The 21,312-nt window shown below is 39.9% G+C and overlaps 1 long non-coding RNA gene across 1 annotated transcript in view; it reads left to right on the forward strand.

The window, feature by feature from the left end:
- The window catches only part of LOC136406799 (uncharacterized), a 41,369-nt gene extending 21,256 nt beyond the window's left edge, over positions 1–20,113 (forward strand). The window contains exons 2-4 of the long non-coding RNA XR_010751708.1: positions 2,794–2,887; positions 19,343–19,498; positions 20,093–20,113. This is a non-coding gene — a long non-coding RNA (uncharacterized lncRNA). The remainder of the gene's footprint in view (positions 1–2,793; positions 2,888–19,342; positions 19,499–20,092) is intronic.
- Positions 20,114–21,312: the final 1,199 nt, after the last annotated feature.

Consider the following 21,312-nt stretch of genomic DNA (forward strand, 5'->3'; position numbering starts at 1 on the left):
TCAAACCCTCTCAGAAGCACCCGAGTCTTTCTGGCTCTGATCTACTGGTGGTGCACGGTGGACCCGAGGGCTGCCTTTTTAAAAATTTTTTATTTATTTATTTATTTTTATTATTAAATTTAATGCAGCAACATTGATAATTCAGGGTACATATGTTGAGAGAAAACATCTCCAGATTATTTTGACATTTGATTGTGCTGTATACCCCTCCCCCAAAGTCAAATTGTCTTCTGTCACCTTCTATCTGGTTTTCTTTGTGCCCCTCCCCTCCCCCACCCCCTCTCTCCTTCCTCGCCCCATCCCCCCTCCCCCCAACCCCCACCCCCGTTGCCATCACATTCTTGTTCATGTCTCTGAGTCTCATTTTTATGTCCCATCTATGTATGGATTCATATAGTTCTTAGTTTTTTCTGATTTACTTATTTCACTCCGTATAATGTTATCAAGGTCCATCCATGTTATTGTAAATGATCCGATGTCATCATTTCTTATGGCTGAGTAGTATTCCATAGTATATATGTACCAAAGCTTTTTAATCCACTCATCCTTCGCTAATCATTAGAGAAATGCAAATTAAAACCACAATGAGATATCACCTCACACCAGCCAGAATGATGCTCATTAACAAAACAACACAGAATAAGTGCTGGCCAGGATGTGGAGAAAAGGGAACCCTCCTGCACTGCTGGTAGGAATGCAGACTGGTGCAGCCACTGTGGAAAACAGTATGGAGATTCCTCAAAAAGCTGAAAATCGAACTGCCTTTTGACCCAGCTATCCCACTTTTAGGAATATACCCCAAGAACACCATAGAACGGCTCCAAAAGGAGAAATGCACCCCCATGTTTGTGGCAGCATTGTTCACAATAGCGAAGATCTGGAAACAGCCCAAGTGTCTGTCAGAAGGCTGCCTTTTAATCCTCACTGTCCTTTAATGTGTGTGAAAGGCATTGAAATTCCACCTTGTCTTTTTGGCCTCAGTCTGTTTCTCTGTCAGGATAAAACAAAACAATTCTGCAGATCATCTTTAAAAAGTTTGCTTCTCAAAGTTTCCTGAAAATGAATGATGCCAGTGAGGGTGATGTGTTTTGGGCTCATTTCTCATTACAGAAACATGCGGTGGAATACGGTGTGAGCAAAGCCAATTAAGTGGCCAGTAGTCAGCTGTTCAAATTCACTAAAAAACCCTCACATTCTTTCCCTGATCCATAAAAGAAATCCAAACCTGTTTCTCTCCTGCCTTACCTCTGGATTTCGAATCTCAGTCAAATCTCAACATCAACAAAGTTGCTATGGTTTTTGGGGTTTTTTTAATGATTATCTGAAGAATTTGTTTCAAGTGAGGCTTAAGTACCATTGGGGAAGGTGCTGAGATCTCAACCTGCTAGCCTGCTGCTCTCAGCTTAGCACACACCACCCACTTGTCTTCTACACAAGATTCTGTGCGCCCACGTGGGCGGTCCTTGTCAAATGGCAGCATCTGTCGTTGGGTGTCTTCTCAAGGAGGTACATGGGAGTGAGGAGACCCTGGCCCTGCACCAATGTAGATACGAATGGGTTGGCAAAATAAAAAAAAAAAATAAAGTAAAATTTGTTCTGAGAATGCCTACTGATAAGTAGGTTTAGTGACTGGCCAGAGGTTTGTCCACTGAAACCATTAACCCTGGAGATTTACCTTCTTTATGTTAATGTACGGCTTCTAATAAGCTTATTTGGGGTCAGTTCCAGGATAGAGTGGTGGTTTATCTCATATTTTTATATTTAGGTTTGCCCATCTCCCTAACCTGTTCCCTCACCTCCAGGGCCCAGGTCTGGGCTCACAAGTGTCTCAGGTCTCTCTGTAAGTCTTCACACTCCCATTGCCCTAGGCCAGTGGTTCTCAAAGTGTGCGCCAGGATGCACTGGTGTGCCCTAGATTTCCAGGTGCACCCTATGGTATTCCAAAGAAATATGTGCCTTTTGGGGACCAAAAAACCAACAGGGTTTTTGGAGTTTAGATTTTGGGGGGACAGAGGTGTGAGGAATTGGCTGAAAGCTGACAGTCTGCCCCCCCCCTCACTTGCCTGATTAGGTTGCAAAAGGCTGTTAAGCTGTGGTGCTGGATTGTTTACACTACTCCTTCTGTTCTCTGGAAAGACTGAAGACAGGTTTCTTCTATCCTTTGTTTGGTGTAAAGTTAAGATGATATGTATGGTGGGGGTTTTCTGCACTCAACACAATTAAGAGTAAAAAGAGGAATTCTTCAATGTATTGATGAGTAAATGAGAGTTTGCCATTCAAATGTATGCCCAAACATTGAAGAAATCGATAGGACACATCAGGCTCATGTTTCCCATAAACACAAGAATGAAAAAACACATTCGTGCCAGGACCTGCCAAATTTACTAAATCTTACTAAGAATGTATCTATATATATATAAAAAGATAACTTTTTTGTCATTTTTTATTTTTTAACCCCTCTTTTTTTACGAATTCTAAAAAGTGTACCGCAAAAAACGTAACATAAAAATGTTTTTAATGTCAGAATAAATTTAATTTTGATGCATTTATTTCATTTAATTACCATAAAAGCACGCTTGAACTTTATATTTTTTCTTATATATTTGACTTAATTATTATAACATATTTCTCAGAAATTTGTATATAGTATGCCTACAATTATTTGTAGGATTTTAAATGTGCTCCGACTTCAAAAAGTTTGAGATTCACTACCCTAGGCTCTATCTACCATTCCAGGAATCATTAAGAGCATTGACTGTAAAGGAGAGCTCATCATTTTAACTTACTCTGCAGAATTCTTTCCATGTGCAGGGGTGTTGGCAGCTCCCCACTGTATTTACTTAACCAATTCATGACACAGGAACTGAAGCATTTGGATACTTCTCAGGTAAATAGGTTAATGTTTTATTTCCTTAAAACACTATTTGACACATGACTTAGGTTTTTAGAATATCCTCTAGCAGTGGCTCCCCTTGTTATTTAGTAGAAGGTTTCTAAGAAATATAGGGATGAAAGAGCAGATTCTGATGGCTTAGGAGATTTCTAAGGTTATCTGTGTACACCAATTATCTGCATGGTTATAGTAATACCAGCTGGGGTGTCCATGGCCTAAACCAGTAAGGACATTTTTCATGTTCTTGTGAAATTTCCAATTCACATTCTTGTGTTATTTGAGAGTCAGTTGGTCAAGGTATTGGCAATATCTCAACTCTCCTTTCCTTTAATTATTTACCAAATCCTGTTAATTCTTCTTTCGTAATATCTCATTTATCACCACTTTTCCATTTTCTCTGCCAGAACAGGTTCTTTATAACAAGGAGAATATTTATGACAAGGCAAATCAGCTTCTAGCACCATCTGTGTTGCTACCAGTACTTGGCTTCTAGAAGCCTGTGTCAGTGTTCACAGAGGGGCAGTTGCACAAGTTGCTTTCTCCCCAGTTATCATTTCACTTTATATTAGGCATTTTACACCTATTATTTCAATGTCAGCGGCAGACCATTCTGAATGTGGCTTTCACTTTAGAAAAGTAACCTGCTATAGGTCCTATAGTTTATCATGGATATGGGCACATACTTTTTAAATTTAAGAACAGTTCATGTTTTATAGGTATTGTCCTACCAACTATAGTCACAAATATTTTTCTAATCAAAATAAATTAGGTTTTCTGGAAGTAAGTGAGAACCTGGCTGTTTAGCTCAGTTGCTTAGAGCGTTATCCTGAAACACTGAGCTTGCAGGTTTGACCCCCCATCAGGGCACATACTGGAAGCAACCAATAAATGCACAACTAAATGGAACAACAAATGATTTCTTATTTCTGTCTCTGTCTCTGTCTCTCTCTGTCTCTCTCTCTCTCTGTCTCTCTGTCTTTCTCTCTCTGTTTCCCCCTTCCTCTCTCTGTCTCTTTAAAATCAATCAATTAAAAAAAAAAGAAAGTGAAAACTTGTATTTTTCTGCCAGTATAATGAAAGGGATTGGAAATTCACAATAAGAGGATGGGGTAGATGGCCTCTGTTTCCACACATCAGTTTAAATCTCATAAAAAGAAAAGCCACAGACATTTGCATCTACTGATGTAATGCAATAGAAAATATACAGCATTTTTTTGACAAAAATAAAACATAAATGTCATCATGGATTAAATTCTCAGCTGATAGGAAATACAGTTAATAATGGAATTCGTTAAATGGCACTACATGGGTGGTGTCACTAAAATCCAGATAATTAGAAGTGGAACATATTACCTTGTTTTTCAACAAATAATCACCAAGAAGAAAAAGAAGGAAGAAGAACTTATACATTAAAAAAGAAACAAAACATATGTTAGCCAAATGCCATGTGTGAACTTTGTTTGGATCTTGATTTCAATTAAAGCACATCTCTAAATAGTATGAAATAATTGGAAAAATTTAAATATTAACTTTTTATTTTTTATTTATTTTATTTTTTAGATTTTTTTAATTTGGGGGGGGGGAGGGAAGAGATAGAGGGAATAGGAGAGGAGTAGGAAGCATCAACTCCCATATGTGTTTTGACCAGGCAAGCCTGGGGTTTTGAACTGGCGACTTCAGCATTCCAGGTCCACGCTTTATCTACTGTGCCACCACAAGTCAGGCTAACTGTTAACTTTTTAAATGTAGCAAGGGTATATGGCTATATCTTTTAAGGTCTGTACTTTTTAGAATAACATTTAAGGAATTATTAAAAAATGGGTGATTTAATATCTAGATTTAACTCTCAAATGAACTAGCTAAGAGACTAAGTGGGTAGTGTAAAGGTGAATCTGGATTGGCCAAGGGTTGGTAACTGTGGGAGTCATCTGATGTGATTCACTACTCTCTCTAATGTATTTGAAATTCCCCCAAATTGGGGGTAACATCCATTAAGATATTTGCCCCAAATCTCAGAAATTTTCAAAAATTTTTTTATTGATTTTAATTTATTGTGTTTATATAGATTCAAGTGTCCCACCGAATATATCTCCCCCACACCCCTGTATTCCCCTCGACATCGCCGTTGCCTCCCTCTCCTCAATGCCTTCCCCCCTTCCCTCCAAGATTTGCTTTCCTGCTCCCTATAACGCTGTGTTATGTATATATAATTTCACTAATCTCTTTCCCTTCTCTGATCCCATCCTCTCATCTCCTTTCCCCCTTTCCTCTTTCCCTCTGGTCCCTTTGATCCTGCTTCTGTCTCTATTCTGTTCCTCAGTTCACACTGTTTATTGGATTCCTCAAATGAGTGAGATCATATGAGATTTTTCTTTCTCTGCCTGGCTTATTTCACTTAACATAATAGTTTCCAGGTCCATCCATGTTGTCACAAAAGGTAAGACTTTCTTCTTTTTCATGGCCGTGTAGTATTCCATTCTGTATATGTACCACAGCTTTTCAATCCACTTGTCCACTGACAGACACTTGGGCTGTTTCCAGATCTTGGCTACCGCAAACAATGCTGCAGTAAACATGGGGGTGCATTTCTTCTTTTGAATCAGTAATTTGGTACTCTTAGGATATATTCCTAAAAGAAAAATAGATGAGTCAAAAGGCAGTTCCATTTTTAATTTTTTGAGAAATCTCCATACTGTTTTCCACAGTGGCTGCACCAGTCTGCATTCCAACCACCAGTGCAGGACGGTTCCCTTTTCTCCACATCCTCTCCAGCACTTATTATGTGTTGTTTTGTTAAGGAGCACCATTCTGACCGGTGTGAGGTGGTATCTCACTGTGGTTTTAATTTGTGTTTCTCTAATGATTGCTGATGTTGAAAATATTTTCATCTGCCTATTGGCCATCTGTATGTCCTCTTTGGAGAAGTGTCTATTCATTTCTTTTGCTCATTTTTTGATTGGATTGTTTATCTTCCTGGTGTTGAGTTTTACATGTTCTTTATAAATTTTGGTTATTAACCTCTTATCAGACGTATTGTTGAATACGTTCTCCCATTGTGTGGTTTGTCTTTTTATTTTATTCATATTGTCTTTAGCTGTGCAAAGTCGTTTTAGTTTGATATAGTCCCATTCGTTCATCCTGCCCTATATTTCACTTGCCCGTGGGATAAATCAGCAAATATATTGCTGTAAGAGATGTCAGAGAGCTTACTGCCTATGTTTCCTTCCAAGATAATTATGGTTTCATGACTTACGTTTAAGTCTTTTATCCATTTTGAGTTTATTTTTGTGAATGGTGTAAGCTGGCGGTCTAGTTTCATTTTTTTGTAGGAAGCTGTCCAATTTTCCCAACACCATTTGTTAAAGAGACTATCTTTACTCCATAGTATGCTCTTACCTCCTTTGTCAAATATCAATTGTCCATAAAGGTGTGGGTTTATTTCTGGGTTCTCTATTCTGTTCCATTGATCTATATGCCTTTCTCAGATGTGCCTTGACCGCGGGCCTTCAGCAGACTGAGTAACCCCTTGCTGGAGCCAGCGACCTTGGGTCCAAGCTGGTGAGCTTTTTGCTTAAATCAGATGAGCCCATGCTCAAGCTGAGGACCTCGGGGTCTCGGACCTGGGTCCTTGGCATCCTACTCCGACGTTCTGTCCAATGCGCCACCGCCTGGTCAAGCTGGTTTGCTAATATTTTGTTGAGAATTTTAGCATCTAAATTCATCAGGATTTCTGTATAGTTTTTTTTCTTTGTGTTGTCTTTGCCTGGTTTTGGGATGAGGATTATGCTCGCCTCATTAAAGAAGCTTGGAAGTCATCCCTCCTCTTGAATTTTTTGAAATAGCTTGAGAAGGATAGGAGTTAATTCTTTGAATATTTGGTAGAATTCGCCTGTGAAGCCATCTGGCCCAGGGCTTTTGTTTGTTGGAAGTTTTTTGATAACTGTTTCAATCTCTTTTATTGTAATCGGTCTGTTTAGGTTTTCTGATTCTTCAAGATTGATTTTTGAAAGATTATATGTTTCAAGAAATTTTTCCATTTCTCCAAGGTTGTCTGATTTTTTGGCATATAGTTCTTCATAGTATTTTCTTACAGTCCTTTGTATTTCTGCTGTATCAGTTGTTACTTCTCCACTCTTATTTCTAATTTTATTTTTTTGAGTCTTCTCTCTGTTTTTCTCTGTGAGTCTAGTTAAAGGTCCATCTATCTTGTTTACCTTTTCAAAGAACCAGAGTTTGGTTTCATTAATCTTCAGTATTTTTTTTTTTTTTTTGCCTCTATGTCATTTATTTCTGCTCTGATCTTTATTATTTTCTTCCTTCTACTTCCTCTGGGTTTTATTTGTTGTTTTTTTTTTCTAGTTTTTTTAGATGCAGGGTTAAGTTGTTTATTTGAGCTTTTTCTTGCTTCTTAAGGTATACCTATAATGCAATAAACTTCTCTCTCAGGACTGCTTTTTCTGTGTCTCATAAATTTTGAGTTGTTATATGTTCATTTTCATTTGTTACAAGGAAATTTTTTATTTCTTCCTTGATCTCATTGTTAACCTATTTGTTATTTAATAACATGCTATTTAGTTTCCAATTGTTTGAATGCTTTTCAGTTTTTCTATTGTAGTTGATTTCTAGTTTCATGTCATTGTGATTAGATAAGATGCTTGATATGATTTCAATCTTCTTAAATTTATTGAGATTCATTTTGTGCCCTAACATGTGGTTTATTTTAGATAATGTACCATAAGCACTTGAAGAGAATGTATATTCTGCTGCTTTATGATGAAAGGTTCTGAAAATATCTATTAAATCCAGTTAATCTAGTGTATCGGTTAAGGCTGCTGTTTCTTGGTTAATTTTCTCTCTTGAGGATCTATCCATTGATATTAGTGGGATAGAGCCCCTACTGTTATACTATTGCTGTTGATGTTGGCCTTTATGTCCATCAAAATTTGCTTTATATATTTAGGTGGTCCTTTATTAGGCACATAGATTTTTTTCATTGAATTTAATTTATTGTGTTTACATAGATTCTAGTGTCATCTCGAATGCAACCCACCCTTCCCCCATATTCCCCTCAACATCTCCCTCAGCCCCCCTCTTCATAGCGACCTCCCTCCTTCCCTTCAGGTTTATCCCATCCTATCATTCCCTTTCCCTCTGTCCTCTTTTCCTCTGGTCCCTTTGATCCCTCCTCTGTCTCAATTCCATTCCTCAGTTCACATTGTTCATTGGATTTCTCAAATGAGTGAGATCATATGATATTTTTTTTTCTGCCTGGCTTATTTCACTTAACATAATAGTTTCCATGGCCATCCATGTTGTTGCAAAAGGTAAGATTTCCTTCTTTTTAAAGGCCCCATAGTTTTCCATTTTACATATGTACCATAGCTTTTTAATGCACTCATCTACTGATGGACACTTGGGCTGTTTCCACATCTTCACTATTGTGAACAATGGTGCCACAAATAGGGGGGTGCCTTTCTCCTTTTGAATCAGTGATGTGGTGTTCTTGGGATATATTCCTAAAAGTGGGATGGCTGGGTCCAAAGGCAGTTCCATTTTTAATTTTGGGGGGGATCTCCATATTGTTTTCCACAGTGGCTGCACCAATCTGCATTCCCACCAGCAGTGCAGAAGGGTTCCTTTTTCTCCACATCCTTGCCAGCACTTACTCTGTGTTGTTTTGTTGATGAGCGCCATTCTGACTGGTGTGAGGTGATATTTCATTGTGGTTTTAATTTGCATTTCTCTAATGATTAGTGATGTTGAGAATTTTTTCATCTGCCTATTGGCCATCTGTATGTCCTCTTTGGAGAAGTGTCTATTCATTTCTTTTGCTTATTTTTTGATTGGATTGTTTATCTTCCTGGTGTTGAGTTTTACATGTTCTTTATAAATTTTGGTTAACTCCTTTTCAGATGTATTGTTGAATATGTTCTCCCATTGTGTAGTTTGTCTTTTTATTCTGTTCATATTGTCTTTAGCTGTGCAAAAGCTTTTTAGTTTGATATAGTCCCATTTGTTTATCCTGTCTTTTATTTTGCTTTAGGTACATAGATATTTATAATGGTTATATCTTCTTGTTGGATTGCTCTCTTTATCATTATGTAGTGACCTTCTTTATTCCTTACTGTATCCGTTGTTTTGAAGTCTATTTTGTCAAATATAAGTATTGCTACTCCAGCTATTTTTTTATTTCAATTTTCATGAAAGATTTTTTTTCTATTCTTTTACTTTCAGTTTATGTGTATTTTCCGTTTTGAGGCAGGTCTCTTGTAGACAGCATATGTAGCATATGTACAGGTCCTATTTTCTTATCCATGCAGCTACTCTGTGTCTTTTGATTGGACCATTTATACATTTAAGGTTATTATTGATATGTAGTTGTTTGTTGCCTTTTTGTTCTTTAAATCTACATTCCTCTTTTACTAGACTTTCCCTCCCTTTTGTTCTGTTTACAACAGGACCCTTAATAATTCTTGCAGCATTGGTTTGGTTGTAATGAATTCCTTGAGTTTTTTTGTTGTCTGGAAAGCCTTTTATTTCTTCTTCAATTTTAAATGATAGTCTTGCTGGATAAAAAAAGTCTTGGTTGTAGGCTTTTGTTTTGCATTACTTTGAATATTCCCTGCCATTCCCTTCTGGCCTCAAGTGTTTCTGTTGAAAAGTTGGATGTCATTCTTATGGGAGCTCCTTTGTAGGTGATTGCTTTTCTCTTGCAGCTTTTAGTATTCTTTCTTTGTCTCTTAGCTTTGATATTTTAATTATGATGTGTCTTGTTGTAGGTCTCTTTGGGTTCCTCTTTAGTGGGATTTTCTGTGCTTCTTGAACTTGTGTGACTTTTTCCTGCATCAATTTAGGGAAGTTTTTACCTATGAGTTTTTAAATCAGGTTCTCTATCTCTTGTTCTTTATTTTCTCTTTCAGGAATCCCTATGATGCGGATGTTGTTTCTCTTTATGTTGTCACAGGGCTTTCTTAGAGTTTCCTCAGACTTTTTGATCTTTTCATTTTGCTGTTCTTCTTTGTGCTTTTGTTTTACTTGTCCTTTAAATCGCTGATTCTATCCTCTGCTTTGTCCAGCCTGCTTTTAATTCCTTCTATTGTAGTCTTCATTTCTGATATTGCATTTGTCATTTCTGTCTGATTCTTTTTTATGATTTCAATGTCCTTTTTGATGTTTGCTACCTTTTTATTTAGGTGCTCATTTTGTCTGTCCATTGTTGCTGTAAAATTTTTGAGCATCCTAAGAGTCATTATTCTGAACTCTGCATCTGGTATCTTGGTTATTTCTGTCTCATTCATATCTTTTTCTGGGGATTTCTCTTGTTGATTCGTTTGAATTGAATTTCTCTGTCTTCTCATTTTGTGTCTGTATAGACTGCTTTTTTTAATGTGCTGTTTGTCTAGCTAGCTGAGTATAGCGTTAGTGTTGTCTGCCTCCAGCTTTCAGTTATGTTCTTTCTAGATCTTCTTGGATTAGCCTCAGTTGTTGTTTGTAATTTGCTGGGGGCTAATTGTCTGCTGCTACTGCTCTTTTTGCTATTTGCGTCTGCATTTTCTATGTCTTAGCTGGGTCACGTGTGAGGAGCCTTTCCTTAAGATACTGCTCAATTTAGGGTTGTTATGTCCTGAGCTGATGCTCTCTATATCTGGCCACTGGATGTGCCAGCCCTGTCCCTCCCTGGCTGGAACCTGGTGCAGACCAGTGGGGGTCACTGCTTATGACTGACCCTTAGTAAACTTCTTGGATCTGCAGGTGATCTACAATTTGTGGTTGCCTCTGTTGGACCCAGATGCCATTGTAAATGTCAGCTACACTACTAAGCTAGCTTTTATCTACTCTTGTCCAGTGTGTGTGGTCTATCTATTCCCAAGGTGTGGTCTGACTGCTGGCCTGCCACTGCCACCTCCTCCTCGAGCACTCAGGCACCAGCACTGCTGGGTGCGTGGTTTTATGGGCTGCAGCTTGGGGTGTCCTACTGATGTGCCACCTCCTCGCAGGGCCCCACCCCCATCACCAAAGCATGAGCCCCCGGGTTCTACTCCCAGCCACTGCCATGTGGGCTGCCTCGTTGGGTCCTGCCCCATGCCACTGCACAGTCCAAGTGCCACGGCTGCTGCCACATCCAGTCCCTCCCACCCTCAGAGAGTACTCAGCAGTTTTTTGGGAGGCGGTGTATCCCAGACCTCAGCATTCAAAACCTGTGTCCCTGATATGCCTCCTGCTTCTAAATGACTCTTTTCACTGACTGGAGCAGGAAAACCTCTGGTGGGCTGGGTAATTGCTTCCCTTTGCTGGTGTTGGTTCTCCCAGGAAAAATGGCCACTTTAGGTTTGGGGAGTGACCCAGTACTGGGCTCAGGGTGGCTGTCCCCCACAGTCTCTCCATGTGCCTCCTAGACTTAACTTTCCTCTCACAACTCCAATCCTCTCTGTGCTCACTGCTCCTGGAGCTCTGGGTAAGTGTCTGTTAATGAGGTTTTCTGTGCAGTCCCTTTAATATGGAGCCTGGGTCTGAGAGTTCTGTCTCCCTCTCACAAACAGTAACCCGGCTTTTCTTTGAGCTAACTACTATCCATATGCCTCCTCTAGTCTCTGGGGCTCCAGTCCTGGGGCTGTGGACCCACAATTCTCTGGGCAACCTACCCCGACATGAGAGACCCTCTGGACCACCTCTTGCTCCTGGGAGTGGGGCAGCCCTTTCTGCATCTCTGCTCTTCCTATCAGTCTCAGTGTGGTTTCTTCAGTGATGCTTGGTTATAGATTCCTCTTAGTTTAGTCCAAAGTTGATTTTTTTACGATGATTGTTCCTAAGTTAAGTTGTAATCCACTTTGGTTTTGGGAGGTGGGAGTTGTAATGTCTGCCTACTCCATTGCCATTTTCTCCCTCTCTTAGTGATTTAATGTTAAAGGTGGATGAGATTTTAGAGTGACCATCTTCCTGTCCACTCAAGTCACATGCTCTTCTTGACTCCTCTGCAACTGCCATCCCAGTGGTGACTGCTGACCTCATTGAAGAAGACTCCTGTGGGCAACACTGGAACTGCCTTGCTACTTAGGTCTTCCCCAGCTCCCTGAAGTTTTGTTTGCTAAGAAAGGGAGCACTTGCAAAGGTTGATCTCTGAATCACAAAATCAATGGCCATCTATCTGTGACCATAGCAGTTTTGACACATTCATCAACCTCTCCTTCTTGAAAGACCCATCTATGATGAGATAGCTACTGGTTTTTTTCTGAGGCTGTAATTTCCTTCTAGCCATCCATGAAGGTGCTCTGTGGGTCTGGGTCTCAGCTCTCTGTTCTTTCTGTTAACCACTCCATCTGAGAGGCTTCATCTGCTCTAAGTACAGCTATCAACTTTGTGCAGAGTTCTCTCCACTCCGCATCTAGCCATGCATCCCTCCTGAGCTTTGTTATCTCACCTTGTCAGCTGCTTGCCAGACATCCTTACTTGGAGGTTCTGTTGCTTCCTCATATTCAGTGTTTCTAAGAAATGAGTTCTTTCCACCCCCCACCCTCCCACATATCCTGAGGGACCATATATACTGTCAGCTCTTCTTTCATAATGTCTCTTCTCACACTGTTCTTCTTTTCCATCCTCACCTCCAGTACTCATGTCCGGGCCCCTCTGTCTTACCTTCTTGATGAGTTTTCCAGCATTTTCAGCTCTGTAGACTGGTATACAAAAGGATCCTTGAGCCTCTGTTTCTATGTTCACCCTTCTAAGACCATCAGAGCGATCCTGTTTCTTGCAAGATGATAGTCTCAGCTGATTTTTCCATCATTCCCTAGGTGATCTCTAACTACTATTTCAGTCCCATTTCTCACCACACAAATTCCACACTAACTTCCTCACTGTTAACACTTTTCCCCCAAGTTCTGAACCTTTCTAATTTCTTCCTCCTGGGGGTGAGACAAGTCTTATCAATGTCTCAAGACCCAGCTCACTGGCAGTCATAGAGAAGGACTTCATTATTAGTTTGTCTCACCTGACCTTCACTTTGCACACAGTAGAAAGATGACTCTGAGATGGCTAGTCCTCTAGGGTGTGTGGCCTTACACCAGTGTTCAGCCTTTTATGTGCATTTTAAAATGGAGATAAACCCAACTCAAATGCCCACCATGGATGGGTAAGCTGGGCACTGTGCTCGGTCATTAGAGCACATTAACTTGTTATTTTTCACTTATTTATGTGTTCATTGACTGATTCTTGTATGTACCCTGATTGGAAATTAAACCCACAACCTTGGCATATCAGGACAATGCTCTAAGCTACTGAGTACCTGGCCAGGGCTAAATTAGTTCTTTTCATTCTCAGTTCTTTTCTCTCTTGGATGAGAATATAAATTTTAGGGTTGAGTCACTTACCTCGTGACTCTCAGTCCTCAGCACAGTGTTGACAACTGAAAGTGTTCAGTATGGGTTGTTGAGTAAATAAATCATTTGTGATCATCTTCCCTTCACCAAGTCCGAGCCCATGCTCCTCTCAGAGATGCCTATCTGCCCAAGCATGAGTCAGCAGGTTTTCTGGGACATGCCCATTTTCAAACACTCTGCCATTTATTCCCAACAAGTGTTCTTGTCAGATTGTGCACTTGCATTTCTTGGTCTTAAGAATATCACTGACTAGAGCACACTCTGGTTTACATAGACTGGAACATTCTAGATGATATTCTTCACGGGCTAGCTAAGGCAACTTGAAGTGGATGTTTGAGCCCACCGGGTGGAGTGGGCAAGTGTACGCCATGAAGATGTGTGGCTGTTATATATAATCACCTAGCCTGACTCCTCTACCTTCCACTTCTTCAATACATTCTCTGTATGCTGCCTTTTTCTTTTTAAATATGTTCTGAAATATAATTTCTAAACATACTTACTTTTTTTTCTTTGTATTTTTCTGAAGTGAGTAGTGCAGAGGCAGAGAGACTCCTGCATGTACCCGACCAGGATCTACCTAGCAAACCCACTAGAAGGCAATGTTCTGCCCATCTGGGGCACTGCTCCATTGCAACAGGAGCCATTCTAGCACCTGAGGAGGAGGCCATGGAGCCAACCTTAACACCTGGGCCAACTTTGCTTCAATGAAGCCTTGGCTGCTGTTGGGGAAGAGAGAGAGAGAAAGGAGAGTGGGAGGGCTGCAGAAATAGATGGGCACTTCTCCTGTGTGCCCTGGCCAGGAGTTGAACCCGGGACTTCCACATGCTGGGCTGATGTTCTCCCACTGAGACAACCATCCAGGGCCTAAACATACTTTCTATATGTTCTAAACTTCAAAATTAAAATAAAAATGTTATTACTTCAACACTTTTTTATTTATTGAACATATTTGTACACTTGTCCTGTTTATATAAACTGGGGGTGCAAGTGTAAAATTTATGTTATACCTTGACGAGTTTCTACTCAGTGGGGAGAGAGATAAACCTGCAGAAAGTGAATTCAGATTCTCAGTGGATAAGAACAACATCTTTGGTAACAGAATGTATTTCTTTTCTATGGCTATTTTGACAAAGTACTGCAAACCAGGTGTTTTAAAGTACCATCAGTGTATTGTTTCATAGTCTGGAGGCAAGATGGTGATGTAGCTGCCTCCTTCTGAGGCTGGAAGACAGAATCTGTCTCGTGGTGGTCTCCTCTCCCCTGGTGGTCTGCTGGCAGACTTTGGCTTATGGATGCATCACTCAGTCTTCATGTGGTTATTCTGTGTCTCTGTCCCTTTACATTGGGTTCCCCCATGTGTGTCTCTCTGCTCAAATTTTCCCTTACCGTAAGAACACCAGTCACTGTGGATTAAGGCCCACTCTAGTGATCTCATTTTTACTTGATTATCTTTTTAAAGACTGTTTTCAAATAAGATCACATTCTAAGTTTCTAGAGCTTAGAAATTCAATATACCTGCCTCAAGGGGGAAACGATTTAACCCATAACATAGAGGGAAGAAAAAAGAAACTAATTTCAAGTTCAGTGTCAGACTGTATTACTCTTGAACATTTTCTTAAATCTCTAATGTATAAAATCAGGATAGCAATATCTCCCTTGCAAGGTTGTTGTGATGATCAATTTAGTTAAAAAGATGGTGCCCTTAACAACTTTCTGGGTATACAGTAGGTATTCAATAAAAATAAACTATTATTATAAAAGCTATATTATATATATATAATTTATATATTAGTTTCATTGTATATTTTAACTGAATTTTTTCTTAATTAAAATGTTTTGATTACTCTGGCTGGCTGGATAGCTTGCCTAGTTTGAACATCACCCTGATATGCAAAGGTTGCTGGTTCTATCCCTGGTTAGGGCACATACAGACATAGATCAATGTTTCTCTCTCTCTCTCTCTCTCAAATTAATAAATAAACTTAAAAAATAATTTGTAAAAAATACATTAAATAAAACATCATAAAATGTGACTAAAGAGATAGTATGATTTATTTGTGACAAAATTAAAACATATTTTATTACTATTAACAAGGCATATGGTGGGTATGGGAAAAAAAATTACAGGAGTTCCTCGGGTTACAGCACAGTTTCGTTCCTATAACAGTGATGTAACCTGAATTTTGGTGTAAGTTGAAACACACCTTAGCCTAAGTCACTTTTCTATCCTAACACAGTTTTAAAATCATAATATAAAGTATAGAAACACAACTAAACCATAGAAAAAGAAAAGGACATAAATATACTGTACTGTACACTGTACTGTAGTAATAGAAAAAATGTAAAGAAATGACTAAAAAAAATTTCTTACCTTTATTCCTGTGGTTGGCTTGCCCACTGGAAGGGGCACTGCAAGGTGGGAGAGAGTGACCTATTAGGAGGAGGAAGCTGGAGAGGCAGGAGAACCTGCAGAAGGTGCTGGAGACACTGGGTCAGGTGAATCAAGATTGCCTAAGGGACATGCAGGAGACGCTGGAGATGAGTCTACCTGTACTACAGGTGTTTCATTTCGAGAAGTAGCTTATATAGAGGGTACAGGATCTGTTGCAGGCCTCTCTACCTTCTCAAAGAATTGTTCCAGGCTAGTCTGTAAGGTTGATGACTTCTTCTCTTCCAAAATCTGCCTATAGCATTGCAAGACATCCACAGCAGCTCTGTAGACCTTACTGAATCTGTCATCGCTGGGGTCCTCAGCCTGAAAATTTGCCAACCCATCCTCTACCTTAGAGAAACCTTCCACCAAACCCTTGGTAGTAAAGCTCCTGGTCCTGAGGTTCCTATCTCTTCCTCTTCAATCAGCTGTTTCTCCAGCTGAATGAGGTCCTCAGCAAACGATTCTGCTCCATGTAATGCCAGTAGCCCTGTGACATCCATCATGATGACTTTCCTCTTCTTTGAAGCACTACCTTCTGAAGACTCTGACTTTCGCTTAGGAGTCATGATAAGGGCCAAAAAGTTGCCAAACAGAGCAACACAAATGGAACACTTGTGCTTTTAACAGTACAAAATGGCGTAGGTAAGAGTACTGGGGGATGCCAACTCCCTCACTCATATGCTGCGTTACTGTGAATTCTTTCTTTGTGTGCAAGCAAACTAGTTCACCCCTGTTGTTCATAAGTATGATGTTAACCGCATAAGCTGAAATACTCACATCTCAATTTTTTAAAATTTTATGGGAGTGAGAACCATAAACTAAAAATGTCATATGTTGAGATTGTCATAACCTGAGGAATCCTGTAGATTGAAAATTTTAATATATTTTTTCATATTTTATTATTCTATCATCTATCTATCTATCTATCTATCTATCTATCTATCTATCTATCTATCATCTATCTATCTATCATCTATCTATCTATCATCTATTGCCTATGTTTCAGTTTATCTGATTGCTTCTCTGTCTATTCATGTCCTACAATACAAGCCAATTGATTGGGTGATGGATAAAAACACCTTCCATAGTTTAGAGTTTGGAGGGGAGGTATAAACATACAAACAGGTAGTTTTAATTATAATATAGAATGTGCTAGAGCAAAGGGATGGAAAGGTGTCTGAGTAAACCAAAGAGAGCTATTTATCTCAAACTGGAGGCTCAATGAAAGACTGTTTTTGACTTTTAAAGAGTAAGACTCATCCAACTGAGCGAGATAGGCGGCATTCTTCATAATCTGGGTGCATGAGTTGGTGCCACCAATATTGGAATCTCAAGCAATTCAATAGCACCACAACAGTCATAGTAGCTGACATTTACTGAACACATATATACCAGGCATGATACTGAATTCTTTACATATTGTTTTTCATTTAAACTTTACAAAAACCTCTGAGGAATCTTTATTCTCATTTTACAGAAGAGGAAGCTGAGCATGGGTAGTCTGCATGGTTTGCTGATGGCTACCTGGCAGACTCCTCCTTTTAAGTACCTTACAAACCGAGTGTCAAGTTTTAGGGACTATCTCAGAGAGAGGGGATCAGAGCTCTCAGCAGAGATATCAGCAGGGTGGTGAGAAAAGAGGGGTAGGACCTTTCTAATTTTTGCACCATTTAATCCTCCAAGGAACCCTCTTCCTCCTTGATAGGTAAGAAAACTAAGGCTCTGCAGAGTTGAGATCCTTTTCACAGACCTTGTGACTTGTGTCCTGGACCAGCTGCTCTGTAGTCCAGCAAGTGGGGTGGGAAGCACAGGGTTAGACCCGCAAGCCTAGGGACTGCAAGTAGTGTCATGACTCTGCCACATCATGATGGTGGATGGTGCACAGAAGCCCTCTTGTTTCCAAAATATCAGGACAAATAACAGATTTCAAGCCTAATAAATTTCTACCATTTTACAGATTTGCTGATTGTTTGACCTAATGCTTTTAACAAAACTGCCAAGAGACATTTACAATTTATTTTAAGTACAAATGCTTGTCTTAAACCCTTGAAATTCTCATCTCAGTAGAGACAGCATGAGCAAAGTACAATGAAAGAATGAAGGACAAACATCTAAGTTGTTGGGGAGTTAGAAGTGGTTTTGAAGGATGAGTAGGAGTTTTCTAGGCAAAGTTTAGAGAAAGACTATTCCAGGCAGAGATCCTCTATACTGTCTCTTAATCCTGAATTTCCTGCCTGTGTAAATGGCACTACCTACTCTGAGTCAGGTGGGAAGGGAGACTGCTTTACCTGTTTTGCCCTCTGCTGTGTCCACAAGTCAAGAGCAAGAGCAGTGCCTGGAACACGGTAGTCAGTCAGTCACTCAATAAATACTTGTGCAAATGGCGTTGCCATGTCCAGCAGTGCTGGCAGTAAGAAGATTCGACTTGACTCTCTTGGTTCTCAATCTGTCAGTTTGTCACCACCACCTTTTCTTCTGTTTCTCCTCCCATCCTCCTAGCAAGAGTCTCTGTACTGAAATGAGGGCAGTGACCTCACAAATAATCTCTCCACTTCATTTATGTGAGTACTTCATTTATCCTACCCATCTCTGTCAACTCGGTATTCCTGAAGAGCAGTTAGAATGCTTTCTTCCTCTGCTCAGAAACCATCGGTGCTAAGTACCAACATATCTCAGCTTTCAAGACACTACAGTATGAGCACTCTGCTTTTTCATTTTAGGGCTTACATCTCATCTACTTAAGTTCTATGTTCCAGAATGATGCTTCTTTTTCCCATGACATGCTCTCTATTTCCCTCACCTTTAAACTTTTCCAGGATATGGAAGCTCTCTCTCCCTTCCAAGTATACCTGTTGATATCAGCCCATCACCCATGGCTAAACTTGGGCACCACTGTCTCCATGAGGGTCTCCATGAAGCTTTTCTAACACTTTACAGCTTTGTGATGATACTTGGAATTTTATTCACTGTACCCATATTCCTAGCCCAGATGCTTGAATAGAGTGGACATTATACACTATTTGACTAAGCACCGGTTAGGTACCAACCGCACTGCTAGATGCAAGGATCACATTTTGAGGATGGTACAAGAGAAGCACATGAAATTATTTTGTATGCACATTTGAGGTAAACAAAAATGAGGATGAAGATGATGGTGATGATATGGAGATGGTGGTGGTGGTGATAGTGGTGGTGAAGCTGAATGTGATGTGCAGAGTATTCACATTTCCTTTCCAGATCTACTCTCCACCTGTCTCATCCTGTTCTTTCCCTGAGAGACTGCTCCCTGTGACTGTGTCAGCCAAGCTCCTTTGCCTTTTGGTTCCTGTTCAGTTCAGCCAATAGGAAATAAATCAGTGGGAAATCAGAGAGTGACAGGAGAGACTGTTTGGGTATTTATCCCCCCAGCTGTCTTTGCTGGGCCTCAATTTGACAGTGGTTGCATTTGGAAAGCCACAATACCTTTCAGTTGATCCTTCCTATATATTAGAGTCTCATAACTAGTCCCTACCTTGCCCCTTCAGGGCCAGGATACTAATACCCCCACCCCTCATTGTTGTCGGTCTCTAGTGTGTCACTGATAAGTTCCCTGAGCTGTGCCATAACCACCTTTGCAAAACTCTCAAAACTTTTCCTTTGTAGTGTGGCATGTGCATTTCATGCTGAGACCAATGAAAACCAATGATGATGGTGGTGGTAAGAGTGGTTGTGGCGGTTTTACCCCCAGCTGGCAGTCTGAGAATTCTAATATACAACTCCATGTGGAGAGGATGGAGAATTGTGGCAGAGACTAGCAAGGCACTCACTGTATTAGTTATCTGTTACTGTGTAATAAGTTACCCCCAAATTTAGTGGCTTAAAGCAGTAATAATGATTTATTATTTCTTATCTTTCTTTTGCAAGTCAGAAATTCAGCTAGGTACAGCAGAATAGCTCATTTCTGCTCCATTATGTTTAGAACTTACTGTAGAATGTTGAAGGCTCATTTACTGACAGGTCTAACAGTTGACCCTGGCTGTTGGCTGGGGAACAGTTTGGGGCTTTCCACTGGAACATACACACGTGGCCTAGGCTTCCTCACAATATAGTAGCTTGAGTCCAAAGGTGAGCATGCAGAGACACGCAGAGAGTGAACCAAGCTGAAACCATTTGTCCTTTATAATGTCGCCTTACGAGCCATGCACTGGCACTTTCACTATGTTCTATAGGCGGAGATAGCTATAAAGTTCCTCCTAGACTCAAGGGGAGGGAATGTAGACCCCACCTCTCAGTGGAGGAGTGTTAATGTCTGTGATTTATTGTCGACTCTATAGTGAGGGCTAGAGTGAAGTAAGCCACTTCTGGACCTACACATTAATCTCCATGGACTAGCTACTCTTTTACCCCATACAGTGGCACCTGTGCAGAATGCATATTGAAGATGACAATGACACAAAAGTCAAGGAGCCTGAATTCCTGAGTCATCAAATGGAGGAGCAGCAACCATCCATATTGACCTTTGTGAGTATGATAATTAAACTTCATGTGTGTTAATTCTCTGGGATTTTTAATTATCACAAGAATTTTATAACCCCAAATTCTGTTTGAGCCAATGTATCCCTCTTCCTGTATTAACAGCGGAACTGTTAGGATGACACATCTATGATGAAAACAAGACACTAGGGTTAAGTTCTTCTCTTCTGTATGATCTGTGCACCTATCTCCCCCCTGAGTAGTGCTGAGCAGTAAAGTGACCATGAAAAGAGAAGAATATAGTCATTGGGACTGCCTAGGTCTTGACCAGCAGGATCACTGACTGTATCCAAAAAGGTCTTGTTCAAGTCAAACAGAGGGAAAGGGCAAGTGTTGCTATAACTGCAGTAACTATTCAGTCCTTCTTTGGAGGGTCTTGGAGAAAATGGATATTGTTGTGTTGAAAATGACTGGCAGGCCAACATCCACAGAGGCCTTACCTCACCACAGAAGGCACTGTCTGAAGGAGAGAGTGTGCATGACGTCCGTCCCCATAAAAGGCCTGGAAGAACATCTGTCAAGTGATATTTAGAACTGACATTTATAAGGATCCAGCCTACAGAGGGTTTCACTGGGCTTGCAAAACCACGTTTTCCATTCTCCCCCCTCCCCAAATTCTGTAATTAAGCAATGTTCATGGTGTTAACTGTGTGTATAAAATGACATGCTTAAAAGACTTTATTTTCAAAAGCTTTTTTATTTAGAAATAATTTTGACAATAATAACAGTTTAATAATAATACAGATAATAATTTAAAAAATAATATTTCTTTCCTAAACAGTTTGAAAGTAAGTTGCACACATCTTGGCTCATTATCCTGGGTATTTCCTCTTTACTCTTAAATAATTCCTAGCATATTTTCTAGGAGTAAGGACATTTTTACATTACCATGACAAGCACAATTGTCAACCTCAGTGAATTTAGCATTGACAGTATTTTCTCCTAATCCACAATCAGTATTCAGATTATATTATTGCATCAATAACGTACTATTTAGCGTTTTTCACCTCAGCACGTCAGTCTCTGTGATCATCTGTAATCTGAAACATTTCTAACTTTTCTTTGTACTTACAACCTTGGCTGTTTTGAAGAATACAATT

This window comes from Saccopteryx leptura, chromosome 5 (genome assembly GCF_036850995.1).
Source record: "Saccopteryx leptura isolate mSacLep1 chromosome 5, mSacLep1_pri_phased_curated, whole genome shotgun sequence".
Lineage (NCBI taxonomy): Eukaryota > Metazoa > Chordata > Mammalia > Chiroptera > Emballonuridae > Saccopteryx > Saccopteryx leptura.